Source organism: Ictidomys tridecemlineatus, chromosome 1 (genome assembly GCF_052094955.1).
Source record: "Ictidomys tridecemlineatus isolate mIctTri1 chromosome 1, mIctTri1.hap1, whole genome shotgun sequence".
Taxonomy (NCBI): domain Eukaryota; kingdom Metazoa; phylum Chordata; class Mammalia; order Rodentia; family Sciuridae; genus Ictidomys; species Ictidomys tridecemlineatus.
The window spans coordinates 39415295-39422066 of NC_135477.1; the positions used below are offsets into that span (position 1 = coordinate 39415295).

At 35.2% G+C, this 6772-nt stretch overlaps 1 non-coding gene across 1 annotated transcript; it reads right to left on the minus strand.

Annotated features, from left to right (window-relative positions):
• Positions 1-1685: 1685 nt before the first annotated feature.
• On the minus strand, positions 1686-1747 carry LOC120885979 (U7 small nuclear RNA). The gene has a single exon (XR_005728764.2). It is a non-coding gene; the product is annotated as a U7 small nuclear RNA (small nuclear RNA).
• Between the last annotated feature and the right edge of the window lie 5025 nt (positions 1748-6772).

The following is a 6772-nucleotide window of genomic DNA, read 5'->3' on the forward strand; positions in this document are numbered from 1 at the left end:
ACCAAAAAAAGAAGACTTATTAAGCCCAAAGAAACCAGAAAGAAGAAAACTATCAAGAGCAGAAATCAATGAAATTGAAAATAGGAAAAAAAAAAAAAGAGAGAGAAAGCACAATGAAATAAGACACGGATTCTTTAAAAATAAAATGGCTAAACCACTATCCATACTGTCCCAGAAAAAAAAATTAGAAACAAAATGATCAATATCAGAAATAGAAAAGAGGACGTTAAAAGTGTTAGAACAATAGGGAATATTACAAATACACCATATCTTCAAATTTGACTCTTAGAGATTAAATGGACTCATTCTTTGGAAACTATCAAAATTACCTCCAGAAAGAAGGCAAATAAGAAAAATTTGGTAAGTTGTTTAGTCCTATACCTAAAAGAGAAATTGAATTTTAGTCAAAAACTTTCAGCAAACCAGTCTCCAAACCCAGTTAATTTGATGAATTCTACCAATTGTTTAAGGCAAAAAAAAAAAAAAAAAAAAAAAAAAAACCAAAAGATGAGGGAATACTTCACAATTTATTTTATGAGATTGATTACTCACACAAAACAAGCAAAAGCCTTGTAAGAAAAGAAAATTAAATCAATATCTCTCCTGCAAAGCAAAATCAGACAAAGTCTTAATGAGAAAGAAAAGTAGACTAATACCATGAGCACAGACACAAAAATTCTCCACAAAATATTAGGAAGTCAAATCCAACAACATATAAAAGGGCTAAAGTATCTTGACTACATGATTTATCCCGAGAATGGAAAGCTGACTCAAAATTTAAGACCAGTCAATATAACTTACGATATTAACACTAAAGAAGAAAAACAATCTGAACAATAGATTTACCAAAAATATTTTATAAAATTCAATATTCATTCTTCATAACAATTTTAGCAAAATAGGAATAGAAGGGCATCTACAAAAAAAAATCCTTAAAGCCATTACTGCATTTAGTGGTGATAGATTGATTAGAAAGGAAAAAGCAAAAGTATCTTTAATCAAAAACACCATTATTATTAATGGAAAAAATCCCAAGAATCTATTAAAAAACACTCTAGGAGTATTAAATGAATTGGAGATCACAGGATACCTCATCAATACATGTATATATCAATCATGCTTCTGTATTCTTGCAGTGAACAAATAAAAGTCAAAATTATAAAACAGTATTATTTATATTAGCACAAAAATACTTAGATATGATTTTAACAAAAAAAATGTAGATTACATGTGCTGAAAACTGCAAAATACTGATGAAATAAATCAATGAAGGCCCAAATAAACTTGATGTATCATGTTCGTGGAATGAAAGATCCAACATAATAAATATATTTATTTTCCCCATAATGATTTTTAAATATAACACTCTTGCACACAAAAATATCAGCAATAAATTTTTAGTTATTGATAATATAATTCTAATATTTATACATACATGGAAATGAAAATGAATTATAATATATTGTAAAAACTTATTTTCAGTACTAGGGTTTAAACCCAGGGGCCTCTAAACTACATTCCCATCCCTTTTTATTTTATTTTGAGACAGGTCTCGCTATTTTGCCCATGCTGGACTCACACTTGCCAATTTTGAATTATTCTGCCTCGGCCTCCTGAGTAGCTAAGATTACAGATGTGCACTACTGCACCAGGCACAATGTAAATTTTTTTTTCTTTGAGGGTGTGGAGGAGTTCTGATAATAGCCAGAAAGCCTGCTAGACAATTTCTAAAAGAGCTGCAACTTTTGTAAAACATTAAAAAAAAAAAAAAACTTTGAGAACTTATACTATCTGAATTCAATACATACCATGAAACATAGTCCAAATTTAGACCCATACTAATATGAACCATTGATTGTTGTTGCTGGAAGAAACTTAGAAGTTAGGGAAAGCTAATCCAAAACACAAATGAGTATCTGTCTCTGAAGGCCGAATAGCTGCCCTGTTGGTGATAGAATGTTGTCCACTAAATAACCCTGACAATAAATGCTGGCTTTTGAAAATTTTTGAAATTTTTTTCTGCCTTTGGAAAACTGAACAGTTGACAGTAGCAGTCAAATCAGTTTTGATAAGACAAAGTCCATATAGCTGAGTCCATACAGAGCTTCTCTTCTTGATTCTATGGCCACTTATCCTGAGCCCATTAGGTAAGCCTCTTTGACAGAGGCTAAATTACATCAACAGGATAAATATGTGTGGAAGAGTTAACTCAAATGCCTGGTTGCTTAAATGTTGCATATTCTCAAAAAAGCTGGCTTGTATAATTGGCCCTTTTCTGGTTCTTGATAACTGAATTCTTAGATATTACTCTTGTGTATGCACAGAGCCTGAACCATTCTGTTCCTGCTCATCTAGATTCTGCAAGCAGTGTAATTGATGGTGAACACCTTCCTTTCTCTGGTGGGTTTAAAATTTCATAAATTACAATGTCATAGACACACGGTACCTTAAAAAAACCCCAATAAAAACTCTGGTCATAAGCTTGAGTGAGATTCTGTGGTAGAAAAATTATCTTACGTATTGCTGCAATTTGTTGAGGGGGAATCAAGTGCACCTTGTAGGACTCGGGAGAGGATTCCTGGAAGCCCACGCTTGGTGACCTCCAGACTCTGACAGATATACCTTTTCTCTTGATTGACCTGGATTCATATCTTTTTGTATGTATTTGCATATATTTACATATATATGGAGTTTTACATACATATTACATTATATTATCTATAAAATATAAAATTAATTTTAAGTTCTGTGAGTCCTTTTAATAAATTATCAAATCTGAGGTTTGTCTTGAGGACCCCTGACAAAATGGGACATCACATTGAGCCACTTATTGAGGGGGTCCTCTGCTGTGGATGTGCTTTGGTGGGCATTTATATGGCACACAAACATCTTCACATTCTGGGCCAGTTCATCTAATATTTCTCTCATAGATCACCTTGACACCAATCTTGCTTTTTCAAATTCTAAAAATCTTGGCCAATCCATTAGCCAATCTACATAGATCTGTGTTTCAGTCCACATTTCTTTTTATGAGAGCTGAAATGCTTTCTGATATTATTTGAATCTGGAACATCCCCCAAAGACCCATCTGGTGAAGGCTTGATCACCATCCTGTGGCACTATTGGGAAGATGGTGAAACTTTTAAGAGAGGGAACCTAGTTAAAGGAAGTTAAATATGCCAATGAAATTAAAGGAGATATTGGGACACTAGGTCCCCTCTCCCTTGCTTGCTGATCACCATCAGGTAAGCAGTTTCCTTTGCTGTGTGCTCTCTACCATGATGTACAGCCTTGCCACGGGCCCCAAAGTGACAGAACCAAGTGAGAACCATCTATAAGTTAGGCTTATGCTTACTTTCCTAGTTTAACTAGTCATATGGAATACTCTAGGAAGTCAAAGGTTTAGGTTGACGAAAAGGTGGTAAAGCAATAACAACAGGTACCATAAGAGTGAGGCATTTGTTCATGTAGCTATTCAACATCTACTTGAGTCTGTCACTATAAACAAAAGAATAATGTAGAGAATATCAAAATTATGATTTAAAGGATCAGATAACATCCAGGATATGATCCTGGGTTGTAAAGTCACTTGGTTTTCATTAGTCATGCACTCATGACCTCTATGGCCTTAACAAACAGGTACCACATTTTTCCTTAGAACTATATGCTATGATTATCTGCTAATTCCTTTCTCAGGGCCCACATTCCATCCCTCACCACTACCAGTAATAATTTGAGTAATTGTGAGAGCACCACATGTCTAGAAAAGAGACCATCTGTGCTCTTATAAAATATGTGAGCAATTGCAGAATCCTGTTTTGAGGGTCCGTCTTCTGGGTACCTCTTATTGTATTAGCATCCAGCAGGAAACTCACGGAACATCAAAAAGAGACTGTTGAGGGGCTGAGAATTTAGCTCAGTGGTAAAGCATGTGCTTAGTATGTGCAAGGCCCTGGGTTCAATCTCTGAACACACACAAGGCCACTGACCTTCTCATCACTTGCTTGTCTCCTCTCAAAGGCTGAACCTTACTCTAAGCACTATACAGTCCCCAGAGGCCAGACTACCAGGGCCCAGGACAGAGTAGATAAGCATGAAGAGTCATTCTTCAGTTTATGGATTAAATTGTGTCTTCCTACCTCCCACCAAATTTGCTGGGGATTGAACCCAGGGACTTGTGCATGTGAGGCAAGCACTCTGCCAACTGAGCTATATCCCCAGCCCTGGGAGATGAGGTCTTTATAGATACAACTAAAGTTTAACGAGGTCAGAGGGATGGGAACATGGTATCTTTATAAGAAGAGCAGGAAACACCAGAGATCTCCCTTAGCCAGTGAGGACACAATGAGAAGATACCAGGAAGAGAACCCTCCCTGGATACCAACCTTGATTGCATCTTGATCTTGGACTTCCAGCCTCCAGAACTGTGAGAACAAATTTCTGTTGTTTAGGCATCCAGTCTGTGGAATTTTGTTTTGATAGTTCAAGTAGAATGAGGTGTCATCTATAAGATGAAGATTATAATAGGTATCTAATAGAGTTCCTGTGAATATTTAATTAAGTAATATGTTTCTAGTTTGAAGTGATACATGATAATCTTATTAATAACTCTTCTATTATATTTATTCTTGGCCTTAACAATTAAACTGAGTCTCTTTTTATGCATTTTTTTTTGCTATCATTCTCTGGTTTTTCTTTTCTCAGCTTCATTTATCTTTCTTGAGGTGAACCAAATAGGCCTTCATACATTATATATGCTATGGGATTTAGGATACCTTTTACATTCTATTTGAAATCTGCTCTTGTTAATGTCTTACTCCCCCCACCATCATATTGGATTAGTGTCTCATTTTAGCAGTTTATAATGTCTTCTTTACTGGTTTATAGCAGATGGTTCTGAGTTCATTACTCCATAAATATAGATTATATATATTTTTTCTGAGTGAATTACTTTGTATCAGTCCCTGATGAAGTTCACCTGTCACATTTCAAAATGTTCTTGTCAAATAGCAGACCCAACACTATTTTCATTTTTATCTTCTGTGTTTTACATCTGGCTTTTCTTTTCTTTTTAGTACATAAATGCTTTATGGACAGAAAGCACTCACTTCATATCATTTTATATGTCATTTTCAAGCATGAAACACACTGATAGTTTTGAAAAAAATGAAAATTCTTTCAGGTAAAATAATTCATATTTTAGCACTTGATTTACTTAGATTTACTGGAATGGTGGCTGTGATAATAATAAAACTCTGTTATCTAGATTATTTTTGTCTGGGCCATAAGATCAGAAGGCAGAAGTGTGGAGACTGCATGGATATTTTAAAGGTGGATAATACTGGTGATACAGTTTATTAGCTATTAATATTATATTCTTTTAAGCCAGGTATGGTGCCATGTGTCTATAGCCTCAGCTACCTGAGAAGCTGAGGCAGGAAGATTAATTGAACCCATAAGTTTGAGGCTAGCCTGGGCAACATAGTGAGACCCTACCTCAAAATGGAAATACTGCTACTCTTTTAGCAGTAATGCAAAGTGAATCAAGGGAATAGTTTAATAATCGCTACATCTTATTGACTTCTGGCTATGGATGGACATTGCTAGTGTGTAGGTCAGTTCATATTTATCATATTATGTACTCTTCTGAGGTAGCCCTAGAGGCTTATCCTTCCTATGTAGAGCCCACTTCTGAAAAAAACTTAAGCAGTTTTATTGGATTTAACTGAGTACATGTTTTTCAGGCAAATGTGGAGGTGGGGAAGAAAAATGACAAACCTATTAAAGGTTTTCATGGGAGGGATTCCAGTGGTAGACTACAGAGTCTAGATAGAGGTGAAAAGGATGAGAGAATAAAAAACTGGAGTGTGGGCTGGGGTTATATTCAGTGGTAGAGCACTTGCCTGGCATGTGTGAGACTCTGGATTCAATTCTCAGCACTGCACATAGATAAATAAATAAAATAAAGGTCCACTGACAACTCACAGAATATTTTAAAAAATGGGCTGTGAATGTATTGGAGGTTTTTGAATTTGCATAGTTGCTAGGACTGGTGATCTCAATGAAATTATGTTGTGTTTAAAAAAAAGCAGACATTTGAAATTCAGATTTTGGAGAAAGTGTGGTTATTGGTAATAGCAAGACTGTGGGTATGGCCCTGGGGTGTTGGGTGGATCTTCCAATGGATGATGAAGCAGAAAATGGTGAGAGGACAAAGAGTGAAGGAAAGGTAGGTATGGTGGGTGCAATAAAGACCTCTTAAAGATGTCCATGTTGAAATCCTCAGAACCCATGGATATGTTAGCTTATTAATGGCAAGGGGACCTCTGCGCATATGATTTTGTTCAAGTCCTTCAGTTGCTTCATCTTGGATTATCGGGAAAAGAGGGAGAGGCAATTGAATTACAGAGCTTTATAAAATGAGGCAATAGGATTGGAGTCAGAAATGGACATCTGCTGATGGGGGCAGAGATTTAAGTGATGTGGGTTCTTGGGCTGAGGAAAGTGAGCAGCCTCTGAAGGCTAGAAAAGGCCTGGAAACAATTCTCTTCTCCAGAAAATCCTGTATCCAGAAGGATTGTTGCCTAGCTAAAATGATTTTAGACACCAGAATTGTAAGGTGAAAAAAATATATATATATATATATTGTAAGGTGAAATATATATATATATATATATGATATATAAATATAAATAATATATAAATAAACATATATATATAATTATATAAATATAATTTGTTTTTATCTTATTTAGAGATAGGGTCTCACTGA